Raw genomic sequence first — 18,824 nt, 5'->3', positions numbered from 1 at the left:
TTTTCACCCTTTGAGAGGTGGAGAATTTAATTTCTGTTTCTGTTTCAAATCTAATGTCTTTAGAAAGGACTGGAAGCTGTTACCATCTGAAAGTTTAAACGAATGTGGGAAAGTGAAGCCAAATCAAGATCTCCATTTAGCGTGAAGCCCTTTACAACTGTTGCTAATTGGCAATTGTAGGTGGTCTTGGTAGAGAGACTAATCATTGAAAAGGAAAGAAGTCACAATTTCCAATGTGGACCTGCTAGCCCCCAAGAAATTCAGAGTAACAAGGATGGATGAGGTTGTTCAGCTAATTTCCTCAATATACCTGCTTCTGAGCTTTTCTGTTGGGGTGCTACTTTTCTCCAGCACCAAATTGAGTCACATGAACCCAGAGAAAACTGGCAGGCCCATCTTGAAGCATCTTTCTGATTCACAACCAATTCACAATGTTCGAAGAAGGGTTTACAATGAAGAGCAATATGTTGGGGAAAATTAAATCATGAACTGGAGCTGTTAATTGCACACACATTGGTTTAGAGCTGAAGCAAATACCTCTATCTGCCCTTTGTTGCACATTTTTCATGCCTGCCTGTTCTGCTGCTGCTCCTTGATCTGTTTCTCCCCAATCTACCGGTCCTAACACTTCCACTACCTGATTCCAAGAGCTAACACAAATGTAGAATGCAAATTTGGGCCTAGACTGATGCTATTGGAGTATGGAGAAAGGTGCCAGATTCTGTAATAGCCTAGACATCCAGGGGATCAACTTCCACATTCCTGCGTCTTGACAAACTCTTCTCTTACCCACAAATTTCCTTTTCTATTTCCTGTCCAGTTTTGTGTTCTTTGGCCAGCCACGGACATTTCCCATGCTATGTTACATACATTTTTCTTGGCATAGAAGGGAACTCTTCCTTGCTGGAGGCTTCCAAGCCAACTTATTTGCATTGAAATATCCTTCTTTTTCATTTTCCCATTATAAAGCCTAAAGGATAATTTAACCAATTTTTTTTCCAGCCATAATAATCTATCTTACTATCTGTGTCATCTCCCAATTGTTAGGCTATAATTGGCCATGATAATATACTAAACTAATTTTCACCCCTGCCCTCTAAGAGCTTTATACCAAAGAAGTGGTTTAGTTATTTTGAACTCTTCAGCTACTGTTCAGTCAAAAAAGAGAGGACCAGTGCCAAGGCACAGACAGGAAAGTTCGGTGTGCTGGAAGGACGATGAGGAGGTCATCGTGGTAACGGATGGTGGAGGATGAGAAGTGACAGGAGATGGGCTAGAAAGAGAGATTATGTTCAAATTATGATGGCTCGTCCACACTAAGAATTTGAATTTTATCCAGCAAACAGCAGGAAGGGATCAATGGACATTTTAAACCAGAGACATTATTTAATTCAGTTTTAAGAAGAAAAAACAAGGTCTGGTCATGCTAGAGAATTAACTAGGAAAGTGAGAAATGAGTGAGAGGAAAGCTAATGCACCAATTGGAGTAAGAAATGATGAGACCTTGTGTGGACCGGGGGAGTGTGTGAATGGAGAGGTGGGGCCTTATTTTGGTAACATTTGGGCAAACCAATGGTTACTTCGCGTACCACTGATGTGATGTGTGAGAGAGGAGGGGTCAAACTGCATAGATAGTGACTTCCTTAATCGACAGAGGCAAAAGATATGCAGATTTCATTTTATCTACAATGAATTTACAATACCTAAGGATCCTCCAAGAGAAGATGCCTATAGATAGTTGAAAACACAAGTCCAGTTTTGCATCGTAGAGTCAGAGCTAAAGACAGAGACAGGTGATAATTAAAGTTGTAAGTGCCTGGAATCACCAAGAAAGAGGCTGCAAAGTGAACAGATCCCAAGACAGAACCACCAAAAATACCAGCATTTAAGAACCAGACGGGGGGAAAGAACCAATGAAGGAAGATGAGAAGAAATGAATTGAAGAGAAAATCAGCTCAAGATTCTTGCTATAACATTTAAAAAGTGAGCTTGCCAGCTGAGGGTCTGGAGTGCAAGTAAGTCCCAAATTGGATTTTGGCCACCAGATCATACCTGTGGAAGCTGGACTATTTAAGAGAGAAAATAAACACCGACAGGCCCAGGACAACCTAAGAACTTCTGCTTAGCCATCTCCTTGATTTCTAGTTCTGTGAACTGTAAATTAGTGGGCAGTTTTCACTGCTGATTGTCAAAGAGGACCTTCCTTCTCCTGGTAGTTTTTCCTCTCTGAGAGCTTCTACTACACAAAATATGCCCTGGGAGTCAATATCTAACAGTACCCATTTTATTTGGGAATGTTGATGTTTTTAAGTAAGCAAAATAAAATGGAGATTTCCCAGATCATTCATATCATCCACCCCATGAAAACTCACTCAATGATGAATCAAGGTATAACATTCTCAGCTTAAACAATAATTATAATTTTATTGGTTTTGTGTTTCATTTAATAAAAATAGGCCTGACCTAAGGTTTTTTTTTTTTCCTCCTGATACATAGTTCTATATTTTACTTATGTTTTTATTTGCTTGGGAATTTTGGTCATTATTTACTGTGGTTGATGAATATCAAGTCAGAAAATCATTACTTAGGCCTGTACTGACAATTACTGTGTTTTATCTATGGCAGATACTCCTGCTTTCAAACTAATGCTTTATTTGTTTAGCTGCTCATGTTAAGAACATGAAAAGCGTGTTTAAAAAAACCCAAAATTAGCCTTGGGAACAGATGAATAAATATGAAAACAATTTATCCCTTTAATAGCCCAATAAAATATGTTTTCATTATGCTAACTGACCCTGATAAATTCAATAGCCATCAGTTAAATATATCCATCATCCTTCAAAAATATACCCAAATGTTTGCTAATTTTCTGATCCTCAGTGAGTCTTGGTTACTTGACGATCATTCATTGTGACATCCATAATGTGATACATTCTTTGGCTTTCATTTGTCAAAAGACTGGTAAGATACCTTTTCACTTCAAAAAAGGAAAGCTTTGAAATTCTCCTTCAAGCCATTTTACAAATTTTGATTTAAGCTCATTGGGTGTCTCTTGTTCAGTGCTTTGAGAGTCTTTCAACAGTCACTTTAATGACCTTTTATTGTTACAGGTTCTATGGCAACAGTTTTATTTTCTAAGTTGTGAGTGCAAGGTATCAGCTTGCCTCTTGTGTGGTAGGGACTGAATCGTGACTAGGATCTCTCATTGATAGCAGGGGCGTTGGGATTTGGCTAAGGATGTCCAGTGAAAGGCGCAGAATATCAGCCTTTTCTCATCTCCTGTGTTTCAGGAGGACTCTTCCTTAGGTGAAATGAGAAACCGTTTAGGCACCCGATAACCTGAGCACCTCGGCTTGCTTCTGAAGGTGGGTCCATCAACAATCCAAGGTCAAAGGGGGCACGTGATAGCCCGGCCAGGGGAGTCACCCTCAGTGAGCCACGTGGGCGGGCGACTCGCTGACGTCATGGGCAGCGCTCCCCAGCTGTGGATATTTTAAGAACAACTCAAGATGACATATGTGGGGTGGGCCACAGCGGCTCAGCAGGCAAGAATGCTTGCCTGCCATGCCAGAGGACCCGGGTTCGATTCCCGATACCTGCCCATGTAAAAAAAAAAAAAAATGATATTTATGCAGACAACCCAAGAGAGCCACTCTAACCAGTTCTCGTTCTTTATCCCATAGCCTGTCACATGGTTCTATCTTCCTCTCTCCCCCACGGGGTCTGGCTGCTCAGATAGATCCTTAAAACCAGGAACACGCGCTCTTGTTTGCACATCTGGCCCGGGTAAGCCTGGCTCCAATTTAAAAACCGACATGTTGGTCCAATTCCATTATTGGACAAGGAAATTCTGTTAACTGGTGGGCTCATTTGCATGTCATTACCCAGAATGCCTACCCAGCTCACAGATGTTTCCCAGACGCTGCGGGGGGCGGGGAGCCGGGAGGGAAGGTGCCGCTTTGGAAACAAATAGAGAGATTTGTGTGTACGTTACGCGAAGTTCTCTTCCCTCTGCTTTGTATCAAGTAACAAAATGTAATCCAAAGTTGTGAGTTTTTATCTAACTTTGGGAGGAAATTGTCACCCGATTTTCAGGAAATTTAAACAAAATGGAAACCAGAAAGAAAAAAAAACCTATTAATTCATGAGGCTAAAAAAGTTAAAAAGAGTGTAACAGATGTCCATACTATATTTCAACATTTGCCATCAAACTTTCTTTTCCTAGGAGATCAAAACACGTTTTTTTTTCAGTGATATTAAACTGATAAAAGTGTGAAGGGTCTCGGCGAGACTTAATTTTGACGAAAGTTTACTGTTTGGAAGGTCACATATTGGATAAGTGGCAGTCACGCCACGGTGTCTTCAGACCTTAACTCAGTCACAATGGCAAATTTTCTCTGGGAAGGCTTTTGCTGTTATTTTCTGAAAACTGTCTAAAGGATTCTAGGAAACAGCTGGGAAACTGCTCTGAGCACAAAAGTAACACGACTGGTGAGAATGACGGTTAAAGATTTCAGAGTTGGTTTTCCTTTCTGAAATTTCGCAAAGGAAAGGAAATGCTTCGTTCGCCGCAGACAGACTTAATAAGATAAAATATAAAATTAAATTAAATAATAAAATAAAATCATAACATAACATAAAATAAGAACTATAATTGCTTTGGGGACTGAAGTTAAAACGCAGGTGTTTTGAGGGGAACATAAACATTTTTCCCTAAATGAGGCGTTGAGGGCTGGGAGAAGGGCAGTAAAATTAGTGGAATTACTGCCTGATTTTAACCAGATGATCGCTCCAGTTGGAGACCAGTGAGTTTTCATTAGGGACTCTAATTTACAAGCCATTCACCACATTCCAGTGGAACACAACAACTCCCCCAGGTCCTAAAGAATGCCAGCTCTCCCACTGGATGGCAGAGATGCCTAACTGCAAGGTTTTTAAAGGCCAGCATGACTAGAGATTGGAGCATAAACTCTGTGAACTAGAGATGATCACACTGTCTCTCCGGAAGAGCTCATCCCCGGCAACCAAACTCCTGACACACACACTTTACCCACAGTTTACGAACATATGCTCGCTGGGTGTTGTGCTAGCAGGGATTGTGTGTCGGGAGATGTTTATGTGAGGCTCGGGAATGTTATTTGCTTGCACATGCCAGCGCTAGACTTGCTTCTAATTTGTGTCTGTAAAATAATGTCGAGGCTTGTTTTCTTCAACCCGTACGATTGCTGGTTATGCAAGCAAGTGTGATAAATAATTTCCTGATGTTACACGGCATTTGCGAGTCAAGATTTCCGTGGCCTAGACTGCAGGAGCTGCATCTGCGCATCTAATGTATATTTATTGGGATACGTGGGCATACAAGCTTGGAATGCAGTGTCAAAACGTCAGGAGTTTAAGCTCTGGGCGCAGGGAGTCTCAAACCTGCTCTAACCTCAACAAGATGAGAAATCTGATGAAGTCATCCCAAATCGAACTCATCTCCTAACAATGAAAAGATAGCAGTATGTCTAGGGGGACCGTGGAGAACATCACCACGTAACCCAGGAAACAGAACAGGCAGGATTATGAGAGCAGGATGTTACAACTTTGGCTGTTCTGGAATCGAGATCCAGCATTTTAAATGTGTTAGAAGTGGCACTGCACCAGATGAAGACAACACTGACTGGAATAGTTAACCAAGATCTGGCACCAGAATTCTTCTAGAGTCGCAAGAGTTCTACAGTTGTCAAAAGTGGTCTAAATTTTGCTGGGCTGCAGTCCACTTGCTTCACACTAGTTAGACTTGGCCAAAACACTGGGAAACATTACACAATCCACTTGTCGTGTCGTATTTTGCATGTTGTACCTGAAAAAAAACAGCAGCCTTTTGGTGCCCTGAAGATGTTCCAAGTGTGTTATGTTCATCTGGACTTGGCCACTGCCTTTTTGCAATGGTTGGGGAGGGTGATAAAGAATACGATATAAAAAATATTGGGGCTTGTGTTTGTTTATATTTTAGCTGCATGGGATTCTCCGCTGTGGTTGAAACTCAATTAGGGGCTGTTTTGCACATGCATCAAAACATTCTTTGATAATTGGCCAAAAACCTTAATAAGCAACCCATCTGTGGCTTCTCTGGGGTGATGAAACAGGAGAGCCTCTTTAAAAAAAAAAAAACGTATATCTAAATAGCCAGAACTAAAAGAAACAAAAATTTGCTAAATATCTAAATAATCCATTGAGGTTACAGAGTTGCTTTGGTGAATTGCAGCTCAGAGTGATTTGTTTTGTATTATGTGCTATGGGGTGGGGGGAAAGGTTAAAAAGTTTCTTTTGTTTGTTTTTTCAACTCTATATTAAAATCAAAATTTTTTTCTTACCACATAAGATTAATGAATTTTCCATAAGTTCATAAAAAGAAGATTTCTAACTAATGGTCAAAGAATAGTCTGGTGATCATATTTGCCCATAAAAATGGCACTGATTATTAGTGAAAAGAAAATTCTAGAAAGTGAATTTGGGAGACATCATCACCTGCTACAGATGACCTACCAATAACTTGACGAAAAAATCATCAGACAGCCACTTGACTTAACATTAGCTGAATGGTCTGCCATTGGACGTTCCTTTTAGGCACCAAGGAAAGTACCAGAATAACCCACAAAATAGCTTCAATTGCTCACATGTCCAGAAAATATCTGTAAATACTTGCCAAGCCTTTGTCATTGTTGTACTGATGCCTTTTTTATAATAATTCATTCAGATGAAATTTAAATCCAAGATACTCATTATGAAAAAGGGAAAAAAATCAAGAGCTCGATAAATATTATTATTTTCTCTGTTATTTCATTAATTTCGTTTTGATTTAAGCAACCAGCCTGCTGAGAAATCTAGATTCTTACATTGTAACATCATTAGATCAAAGATGTCCAGGCAGAAACTTAAGCCTCTGAGAAGATGTGGAGATGGTAACAGAACAACAAAGCTACCTCTTGAAATTAAATATATATGTAATATTTATTTCTACTTTTCAATGACTGTATGTAAAATTTGTTAAAGTTTTTAAAAAGATGCAAACCACAAAAAGGCATAAATAATCTGTAATTGCACCACCACCATTTTGGATGGTAAAATCCATTTTCTGGATTTTAAAACAATTGTTCTCATCGAGTATATACTGTTTTGTAACTTTCTTTTATTGGTCAGCAGTATATTATGAGCACTTTACCTTATCATGAAAGATTTTTCTGAACCAGTATTTCTAATAGCTTTATCGTATCACACTAAATGTATAAAATTCCATCATTTTTGACAGACTTTGTTTTTGGAGTTCCACTATTATTAGATGATACGTGCCAAGTAATGGGAAAATACAAATGTTTTACATTTAATCTTTGTTTTTAAGTTCTGGCTATTTCCTTCTTTTCCAAATGTTCCTAGAAAAAAAAATGAGTTTGCTTTTGAGAATTTAGCAACTTGGCATTTGTGTTGTCAAAATTGTCCTCCAGAAATGTACATACTGTTTTTTGTGCTCTTCTACAATGCCTGGGAGAGCATTTTGCCTACCCAGGTCACTATTTTTCATTTTAATATTTAGTAAGAAACCTTTAAAACATCAGAAATATCTTCTAGAATAACAGGATAGGATATTAAGTCGGTTTGAGTAATAGTTATTTATTGTATGCTTACTCTGGTAGACTCTATGCTGTCTATTTCACATGCACCATCCAATGTAATCTTCCAGGAATCCTATGAGACATTCTTTACCCTCATCCCCACTTTATAAGAGGTGGGTGGTTAAATCTAGCATGCACCAGATTCTGGCCTTGAACTTGTACTAGAAGTAAAATTCTTTTTTTGTTTTTTCTGTCTTGCACTGATTAACTCCCTGTTAACTGTGCTCCAAACCTTTTGCTCAGCCATACTCATTGGTTGTCAAGAGAGAGAAGTACTTTCCCACTGACCAGTTCATAACCAGGGATAGAGATGAGCTTCCAAAAACAAGTATAGAGAGAGAGGCTAATCTACAAAATCTCTAGATTCTTGTTTTCACACCTTTTAAATATGTGCTTCACTCAGGGCACAGGCGAGATCTGGTCTGTTCATGCTTGGAAGGCCTGCTGAGCACATAGAACCACAGGAGAAACAAACACGCTGAAGAGGCTTCTGCCAACAACGCTCTCTCTGCTGCTGAAAGAAAAACACAGCACTAGAGGCAAAAGAATGTTTAGTCCCAACTTAAAAATGGAACTTTCCTTTCCTTTCCTTCTCCTGTTTGGAAAGTTGTTAGCACTGTGTCGCGGTTGCTATTTAAACTTTACCCAAATGTATGTGCAGCCAGATGGACTACGAGATTATTAGGATTTGATTTTCAGATAAACCGCAAACCAAGATGAGCTCATGTTATTCCAGATGTGTTATCTCCTAATCTTTAGGAAGAGGCTCCTTTAGTGGGAAGGAGCATGGAAGGAACTTCCCTAAAATAGCCGTATCTAATCCCTGCTTTGCCTGGGAAGGAAAATGCTCACCTACCTCCCATGTCAGGGCAAGAATCAGAATTCTTCTCAAATTCCTAAAATACTGCAAGATAAAGACAGATAGAAACCCTAAATAGGATTTATCTTTGAGTTATTAAAAATGGAATTTATTATACCAGAAAGAAAACTATAAACAATTTTAAACTCTAAAGGCCAAGGAATGTATTTACTTTGCTAACCAAAAAATGTATGGCTTCTGGAAAGATCTTGGGGGAACATATCTCCAGTAATTAAATCTAGTTAATCTAATCACCTGAGTAATCAGGTATTTAAGAAAATAGACCAAGTAATCAATCGTAGAAGCAATTTGCCATATAGAAGAAGGAGGTTGTAATATATGTGCCAATAGTTTTCAAACAGCAAAGACTCAGTGATCTATACTATGGATAAGTCTTAGCATTGATTCGTTTCAATCTTTTCATCTATAAAGTACAAAGTGTTTTCATTTGTGCAACAGGGATTTATTGAAAGCCAGTATTTGCTAATCATGGTTCCTGCCTTCAAGATTTTTGCATCATGGGAACTATAAGTTTATCAGTGATATTTTTTGGAAAACAATTAACTTTTGACAACTGTTCAAAGATATTTTGGTATAAAACAAATGGTAACAGATCTCTTCAGAGACAATATGCTGTCTAATGGAGAGATCCTAACCCAGTCTGAAATTTTCTCAATTTCAATTTGCTTCTCTGTAAAATAATGAGGAGAGAGAAGGTGAAACCAGCTGATCTCCAAGCTCCCTTCTAGTTCTTATGAAATGTGATTTTAAGTATACAGTGAGCAACTTCATTAGCAAGGAGCCACTTTGGGATAGCTCAATTCTTCCCTGATTTTAAGAGTACAGTAAACTAAAGCCATGAAGTACAAAATGTTTCCTAGAAATGCTTTAAGGATTGCCCAATCACATAGTCCCCGGGCCTTTCTTAGAGAAGTAAAAATTACTCTAAGGCTCATAGATGAGGCAAGTTGCATTTATCCAATGAAAGTATCCTGATTTGGGCAATTTGCACAACCTGATAAAATCTTTCTCTCCTTATGTTTCTGGTCCCCATTTCTGGTCCATTTTCATTGGTTGTAATCATTTCACTTTGCTGAAAACTTACTTTCCTGGTCCTTTTCTTCTGTTAAAAAGTGTCATTCAACTATGTGCATGTGGATATATCTTAAAGGCATTGTGGTGTTTGGATTGATTAAATTTGATTGTAGTATGAATGGTCCATTCATGTATTTAATCAGAGTTTATTGACCACTTATCATCATATCATCTCAACCAATGCATCAGACAGCCAATTAGATTTATTACATTTGTCAAGGTATAAATTAGATGAATAATAATTGTTAGTAACTCACAGTTTAAAATTAGCTTGACCCTATTCAAGTTTTCAGACTTTTATAGTTGTTGCCAACTCCTCTTCATCTTTACATTTTTTCATTCCCCATTCCTCTCTTGTTCTGTTTACCTTGAATTCATTCTCTCTTGCTCTTCCTTTCAATTTCTGTCTTCAAATTTTATTTTTAATTGCAAAGATTTTTTTTTACTTATAGTATTTGTACAGTGCTTTTATCATATTATTCTGTTATTCAGAATCCTTAAACCCCTTTAACCAACATACAAACACCTAAACCTGGGATTCAAAGCTCTTTGTAATCAAAGACAGCTCAAATTCTCCTTGCTATTTCAAAATATTTCTCTTTCAGCCATACAAAGCCATTAGTTTTCCCCTGATCATGCTATAAAGTTCCACATCCATAACCCCCCTCACAATAGTTACCTCAGCTGATGGGCTGTCTCCCTTCTCTCTGTCATTCATCTAGACTCAACTGAAATTGCAGATCCTTTGGAATCCCTTAAGTCTATGAGTGACCAATCTGTCCTCTATACTCCTATGGCATTTTTTTTTATTCATGGGACACTAGATCATATGTTTTCTTGTCACTTCCCCTTTTTATATGTCTTCTTGTTTCAACTAACAGAGTTTATCTTTTCCAAAGCCATACATCTAGTAATTTGCAATACCAAGATTCAAATGTTTAGTAGGCTTGTTGCAAAGCCCATACTCTTCACTTTCCATTAAGAGAAAATATGAAAGAAAAATCAGCAGGATTTAAAGACTAATTTTAAATTAATAGAAAGAGGGAGAAATAAGTACTATTAACAGAGATACGGAACACTTTTCCTTAATCTTGGGGTGAAGCTCCTTAGAACTGATCTGTAGGACAGATCTGTAGGACAGATCAGAGCTCAAGAAGGATAATAGATCCAGACATGTAGACTTGAACATCATCATAGTAATAAAAATCATGGAATTTTAATTTTTAGAGCAGTCTTATGAAGCAACCATTCAACTCCCTTCTTTACAAGATAATATAGCTATATCAGAGTCAAATGTGAGGAAATAAGATTATTGAGAAAAAAGGAAGAGCAGAGAGCTATGCCTTTTAAGAATATCGAGAATTTGGGAACAGAATGAAGAAAAGATACCTGGAAAACAGAAAGAGAAATAGAAAACTAGGAAAGCTTAGTGTCATGGCATCTGTAGCATAGCAAAAGGTCATTGGGGTTGCTAATTCTCTGTTAGATGCCACTCGGGCCTCTAGCCTAAATTTAAGCTAAGCTGATCCTTGAGTAACTTTTAGCTTCTCTTCAAAAAAATAAATAATTAATTAATTTCTAAGGTCTCCTTAGGAAAATTTGATGATATAATTACAGGGTGACCCCTGTTTCCAAACTCCAAGGATCCTGTGTCTACAGGTGAAGATAGCAACCATTAGATAGCACTGCAGGTTTCAGAGGCCTTGTGCAAAAGATACCTTTGGGCATTGATGAGGATTCTTCTAAAAAGATTTAAAAACCAAGAGTGCTTTTGTAAATAAAATTAATAAATTGACATGTTAAGCTAAATGTTGATATATTTTTATAGAAGAAACTAAAGATATGGGAATATTAATTTAAAATAAAAAGTAAAATGGAAACCTCTTCTACACTGGGCCTTTTTTGATGCTGTTTTCAGTATTAACTGTCTTTTAAGAAATATTCTAACATACTTTCTGCCCTAACAGTCCTATTTTGTCTTTCTTTCCCTGAATCAAAAGTGTCTGGGAATATACTTACTTTTCCCCTACCCCTAATCGCTTTCCCAGAAGTTGACCCTTAGAAGTGTTCTGTGTTTGGAAATCTAAAAATGTGTTTCTATGATCCTTAACAACCTCTACTGAAAAACCAATGCCTTCAGATGCTTTCTCCCAGAAACTAAGTTGCTAATTGGATGCTTATCCAAACCTCAGAATCCCAAACTGCCTTCTGAAGGACTCACAACAAGCTAAAGGCCCTACTAAGGCAACAACTTCTAGTTGCCTACCCTATATTCATTCTCCATTTTTTCTTTACTAACATAAGTCTGACTTTATTTCAGCTAATCACATTCCCAGTTAAAGAAACTACATTTCTCAGCCTTTCTTGCAAACAGAGGCAGCCATAAGGTGAGGTTTGGCCAACAAAATCTCAACACAACTTCTTAAGCAGGATTGTTGGTGGGGTCTAAATCAATGGGAATAGAGCTTTGCCTTTGTCTCCTTCCTGCTTGTAATGCAGATAACTACGGCTGCAGTGAGCCCTTTTGCTAAAGATCTAGAGCAGAAAGATAGAGCATCATTCCTTTTGATTTTGAGATGGCACCATTTTGTGAGGGGGAAAACAGTAAGAAATTGTCTAAGCCATTGAGTTCTTGAAGTCTATTACTTGAAAAACTGCAAATCTTAGTGAAATAAACAATATGTACCTATGTGGTGTCACATATGAATATATATCTACATGTATACTTTTACTTATATGTGTGTATGGATAGAATATCGATTGATAGATAGGTAGATAGATAGAGATATGGTCTTCAAAGCCCATTCTTTCCCTTTATATTATGTCATATTTATCAAAACAAAACAATGTATACAGCAGTGTAAGTTCTTCTCCAATAATCTGTATGATACCACTCAATCAATGCTAGTTTAATTAAATAATCAATGAATAGAGACACCATAACCCAAAGGGACCTTAGCAGTTTCCTTTTCCTAATACCTTCAAATGAGCATTTCCCAAAATATAATCCATTGACTACTAGTCTTGCAGACAGTTCCTCAAAAATTAAATGGATCCATAGAGTTGGAGACTCGTGATGGGAAACTCTGCACAAGAGAAACATTTTCAGCCTAGGCTTTCTTAATTTCTCTGATTATAAAACACTTCTTTTCATGAAACCCCAAACATCCCTCATAGTTAATCGGCTACAAACCCTTTGGGGGAGGCGTTTAAGGCTTCTTTGATTGTCTAACCAAGAGTGCTCCCCAAGTGGGTACCAGTCTCTACAAAAGCCAAAGAAGGAGAGAGATTCAGGAGGAAGGGCTATCGTGGTGAGCACGTTGTCAAATCCACCTCCTGGAGATCAAAGCTAAGGCCGTTGGATGTGCTAATTCCTTGTTTGATGCCACTCCGACCTCTAGCCTAATTTAAATTAATTTGAGCCCCAAGTTTCTTTTAGCTGGTCTCTCCAAAAATCATTTCCAATGTCTCTCTAGGAAAAGGAAGAAGGAATTCTAATAATTTGCATTTTAAATAGTCTTGTTGGTGAGTTTGCTATGAGTGTGAATAACCTAAAAGTGGCTGAGTGGTTTCCCTGCCTTTCAGATGCCCCGTTTGCAGCCAGAGTGCCAGTTAGCCTCAGCAAAGAAATTATTGTCAGCAATAAATATTTACTTTTCAAAAATATCCTGAGGAGACTTGAAACAATACGGGCAAATCTCTCTTGTACTATTTTTTCATTTAGAGATGACAAAAAGTCTAGGGAAAAAGTGACAGTTTTAAGGGCTTTAAAAATATCTAATGCTTTAGGTTTGAAATTGGCAGTGAGCCAGGCCCTGTCTTAAAGGGACAGGCACTTTATTATACTTTCTAATTCTTCCAAAGTCTGTCTTTAGGATATATGAGCTGCCTCTAATATGACTACTCTATTCTCATCCTCTAGTGGTATACTCTGGTCTCAGCTCATAAATTGAAAATTGAGGCTCTGTAAATCAGGGCAGACTATTTTCAGAGAGCCATTGTGAATTTCCAGTCAAATCTTCCAGTTTATCTTAAATATTTCATCTTAATGTCACCTTAAGAAAAGTCCTTCATTCAAGTAAGTTACAACATCTAGTTCTCAACTGATTACACTTCTCTACTGACCTTCTGCTAGGAGACTGCATTTTGGCATAGTATCACTTCTGCTGACCTCTTATTAAACTGAAAGAAGACTTTTTTAAAAACTCAAATTATTTGAGTTTAAACAGATAAAGGATAGGAACTCAAGTGTGTTGAATATCTACTAGCTGCCCTAGTAGAAAGCAGTGATTGAAAATGCTTGCTTTTGCCTTTTATATTTTTATTGCCATTTTGTTTTAAATGTCCAGGCTAATATCCACCCTATAGAGTCTAGAGTGATTGACTTGGGTTAAGCATTAAAACATCTATTACTTTGAGCTAATTAGTTGCCAAGCATCTGTTAGAAAAAGAAAGTTTATTCGTTTTTCACCTTCTTGGTATATTTATACATACATGAACTTCTGCCAATTCCAATTGCCCTTCAATGGTTTTTTAAAAATTTGCTTCTCTCATTTCTCTTTCATTGGAACCAATCAACAGGTTAAATGGAGTTGAGGATATTTCCATGTCTGTTTGTTTATACAGGAATCAACATATCCCACCCTTAACTCACCCACTAACAAGTCTGATGTTGAATTTTCTTGTCATTTGATCTAGCATTTAATAACCTGTCAGTTGAGAGGACTTTAAATAAACATTTTTGTATAATATTTAATACAATTCAAGGGCATGTGCCCTGAGGCCAAAGATGAATAGACAAGAGTAACAAGCTTTCCTCCTTGGTAATAGAGATGTATTTCTACACATCCTAATCCTTTAGTCCTTGAGACTTAGAGGCAACAGCCTTGGATCCAGAAGAATCCAAAAATAAATAAGGTAGTCATATACTTTATGATTCAACTTCCTGCACGTGAATCCCTTAATTACTTCTCCCAGTTCACCCCAGTCACCTTCCACCCACAGAAGAGACAGAGAGGCAGCGAGGCAAGGAGCAAGGTTATTCTATTTTTGCCAAAATAACTTGAGATTAACTTGGTGTTTAAACTTAAAAACTTGTCAGTTATCCAGTCTTCCCTGGAACAAGAATCCCACGTGGCTCAAGGTTGCAATGTGGGTTAACTAATTAGTCCACACCAGACTTCACAGAAGACGTTGGAACATGGATTCTCAGATGGCTGAGATCCAGGTGATAACACCCACATGTAAAATGAGCCAGGTAGAAGATAATAGAGAAGGGGGAGTCTCTGGACAAATTGGAATGCTCAACCTCATACCTCCTAAATGTCTTCCCCTCTCAAATGTTAAAATAACTCTGAAACAAACATATGAAGAGAAGAGAAGGCAGAGTTTTGTCTCCCATTTGAGGCAATTGTCTTCATGATGACCGTGAACCACACCAGAGACGATAAAATCCAATCTACGTGGTCCAATCAAGAAGCACAATGATGCTAAAAATGAACTATGCAGAGAACTGGATTTATCATAATTTCATACAATTGATTCGCTCTTTTTCCATGCTTTCAAGGGATCACATATAAGCAATTCAAGGAATAGACCAGAGACCAGAATTAGATTTTTTTTTTCTAGTTCAATATTTTCACAGCCTGTTAGTTGCTTTTGCCATGAAAACAAACAAATAAAACCATGCCACTGGTTTATCACAAGAGCACATGTAGTAAGCTTTTAAAAGTAAAAGTAAAATGTGTGAATCCGAAAAAAATGTCAGTGGAAAACCGATATTTTTTATCTTCCAGTTTTCTGAAAATCTCTGTAGGTTTCATCCCATACTGTTTGCTCATTATTGCTATTTCGATTTATAGTGTTACAATTTTTTTCACTCCCCTAAAGGCCTTTGTCAAGCTTCTTATCCTTAAATTGAGCCAATTGCAAAAAACACCTTTTCTTTCTCTCTCCTAAAGTAAAGGAGTAACAGTTTCCACCTCATTTTAACTGATTTGGTGCAACAGAGAAAGTACTCAATCCATCTATCACCTGGGTTTCTGCAATGATTTCTGCAGTCCTCTGTGTTTGGGGGGGGGGGGGGGAAATATCATTCAGCGTCTATCTCAGATATTGGATCAGAACTAATTTTGATAATCATGTGCTTTAAAAATTATTTTAAATTTTCATTCAAAAAAATTATTGGTTTTATTAACTAAATCCAGCACACCAGAAATTATTTAAAACATACCAAATCTAAGTAAATTTATTTAAACAACCATATAGAGATTCACTGATGATCTTAAAAAATGGCAGTGGAAAACCAATATAATTTTTTTTTTGTCTGCCAGTTTTTTGAAAATCTCTGTAGGTCTCATCCCATATTGTTTGCTCATTATTACTATTTCAATTTATGGTGTTACAAGTTTTTCACTCCCCTAAAGGCCTTTGCCAATCTTCTTGTCCTTAAATTGGGCCAATTGCCAAAAAACACCATAGGTAATTCTTAAAATCCATCATTCAAATATTTGATATGATATTGACAGTCATAACTGAATCAACTCAGTCTGCCTCCACTCTGTAGTGAAACAGGCTCTCCCCAAAGAACAACTTCAGTGTTCTCTTTAGGCTGTTCCCTGCGGGCAAGGACAAAGTGATTCGAAAAGAAACTCACTGTTCTGTCACCGGACTCTTCTAGTGCAGCTGCCCAAGAAAGTTTTCTCCTTGTTACAATAATATTCGAAATGACTGTTTTTCAGTAACAGACCTTAATATCTCACCAACCACTGTTGTAAAGAATTTCACATCCCGCAATCAGAGGCTCAAAGAAAGCTTGAAATCCCTGAATCCAACTTCTAACACATTGAGTTTGATAGGCAAGGCTTGTTTAGTTAAATATCCTACAGAATAGGCCTGGCAAAACCCTACGCTCAATAAGAAGACCAGTGGTACCATAACTTAACACTGGGACTTCAAAACAACTCCAAAATTCTTCCATTACTTACTAAGCCAAAATGTTTTTGACAAATCTTCACGCCGACATTAACATTCTGTGTTGAATTATGGCGTGTATTCAAGCATTTTTTTCTCTTTACTTCTTCTAGACATTAACTTTTGAAATCCTTTTGATACTATTCATGTCTCAAAATAAGTTAAAATGCCCTATTTTAAATACAACATGTATGTTTTTCCTTGGCAATCTTCTTGACAACTTTTTATGCCCTTTCTTATTTTGAGTTGAATTAAATATTGCCGCACTCTCTTAAGCAGGCTGATTCTGCTGTTATCACATAACTGACTTCTTCCTGGACAGTATCCTAGACTCCACCATTTAGAAATGACTTTCAAAGCCAGCAATGCCTTCTGTGGATCCCACCCAAAGCCCTATGTTCCTTCAGAAAAACATGCAACATTATTAGTCCAACATACCCTGCCAATAACCCATGAGCTGTGGCATAGAGCCACTGGCAGAGAACACATCAGAATCATTTTTATTAGGCTTTCCCTCAGCAGGAAGGAGCAAGGTGACCCCCAATGCAAAACTAATGGGCAGCAAACAAAGGGGGCAAGACTGGGTTTTCCTTACAAATCAACAGGCTCTTGTTCCCTGGAATTGGTATCTGTCTCCCATCCAAATGGCTAAAGTGTTATACCTGGCTGAGTTTAATTTGTTATTTATGTCAGCTTTGCATATTTGTAAGGTTCAAGGGTTTATTGCCCTGGCCTGACCTTGCCAAGTTAGAGTTAACATGTGGTACTCTAGTAGCAGTTTCTTTCTAATAAACTTTACTTGAAAGAACATGTGTGATAGATTTTGCTCATGATTAAAAAGAACAGTTCTATGTTCATTGTTGCCCAATTTGGTTTTGAAGTTCTGTTGAAAGTCACCTCTGAACTTAAAAAAAAAATCCAAAATCTAAAATATTGTTCTCTTTTAAATCTCATTGCAGTCTTTTATTGTACTTTGTGTTTTAGAACGTTGACTTATTTGTGACTGCTCTAAAACACTTTTGTGATCTTGGAAGGATATATGAAATAGTATGTTTCCAAATGGTTAATAACTTTTGATCAATAGTTTAATTTGGCTCAGAAAATTATTCAAGTTCTTTTAGCTCTTCCCAGTAAAAAACCATTAGTAGCCAAGTAAATTTTTTGCTCAAAAACAGAGTATAAGAGCAGAGCAAGTGAAAGTCATCCTTACTGTGTTTAATTCTTTATAATCTCTAATATTTTAGTGGAACCACTTTGCAGATATTGCACATCTGATCTACGGCGTGAATTCCAGCTTCCCTAGTGTAACAGGCCAAATGCCTTGGCAGTGAGAACATTAGAAATTGGCTACTAGGTTGACTAACTTGCCCTAGTTTGCCTGGGACCTTCCTAATTTTGAAATCAAAAGTATCTTGTCCCAGGAATCCCCTCAGGCCAAAGCAAACTGGGATGGTTAGTTCATCTACCGCATTCATATCTAACTTGGAAGTATCTGGCTTGTTTTTCTTTAGGTTAATCCTGGGTGCCTGTTAAATATAAGTATTTTCTTGGAGGACTGATGAACAGAAACATCAACCAACATCTAAATAAATTCGTTGACCTATCTGAGTGGAAATGCATGGAACGTCCATCTGCTGAAGCAGACATCAACATAAATGTGTTCATTTTAGGTTACTTCATAATCATCAAATCAGTTAGTTTGGGCAAATAAAAAAAAAGCATCTTAACTATTTTATACTCATTAGTTTCCTCTCTTTAGTTCTTTTTTTTCAATGTTTTCCTACCCTCCTTTTTATTTTGGAACCTGTGTCCTTCTTAAGGACCTGGGACAATGGCAAAAGTATCATTGTTTCCTTTAAAATCTAGGCAGTTGGAGAGCAGTGATTACTCTTGTCTGGACAATGAAGAGAGACAAGCAGATGAAGCGCCTAAGGGTATTCACCACCAGTAAAACATTAACTTCTCAGAAAACCTGCAGAAGAACTGGCATACTGCTTTGCAGACAACTCTTCTCCTGGCTTCCTTTCCTCAGGTAACTCTTTGGTTCAGGTGTTCCATGGTATGCCTTATTATTTTAAAAATCAAAATATGATTAAAGCAATTATACATTCTACCCTAGAGAAATATCAAATTAACCCAAAGTTGTGTGATCTGAAAAATCAAGAGAAAACTATCCATTTGGATATATGTTAATGATCAAGGTCAGACATAGGTCTACATGTACATCTGTGTGTGTTTGTGTG

At 37.5% G+C, this 18,824-nt stretch overlaps 1 long non-coding RNA gene across 3 annotated transcripts in view; it reads left to right on the top strand.

Moving 5' to 3' along the window:
* Window positions 1-2,926: 2,926 nt before the first annotated feature.
* The window catches only part of LOC143651650 (uncharacterized), a 33,472-nt gene continuing 17,574 nt past the window's right edge, over window positions 2,927-18,824 (top strand). For 2 of the 3 annotated variants that reach the window (XR_013160096.1, XR_013160097.1), the window contains exons 1-3: window positions 2,972-3,365; window positions 3,684-3,786; window positions 18,448-18,613. This is a non-coding gene — a long non-coding RNA (uncharacterized LOC143651650). The other variant, XR_013160098.1, reaches the window with a different exon arrangement.

This window comes from Tamandua tetradactyla, chromosome 12, assembly GCF_023851605.1.
Source record: "Tamandua tetradactyla isolate mTamTet1 chromosome 12, mTamTet1.pri, whole genome shotgun sequence".
Lineage (NCBI taxonomy): Eukaryota > Metazoa > Chordata > Mammalia > Pilosa > Myrmecophagidae > Tamandua > Tamandua tetradactyla.
This window is presented reverse-complemented; position numbering and strand designations above follow the sequence as displayed.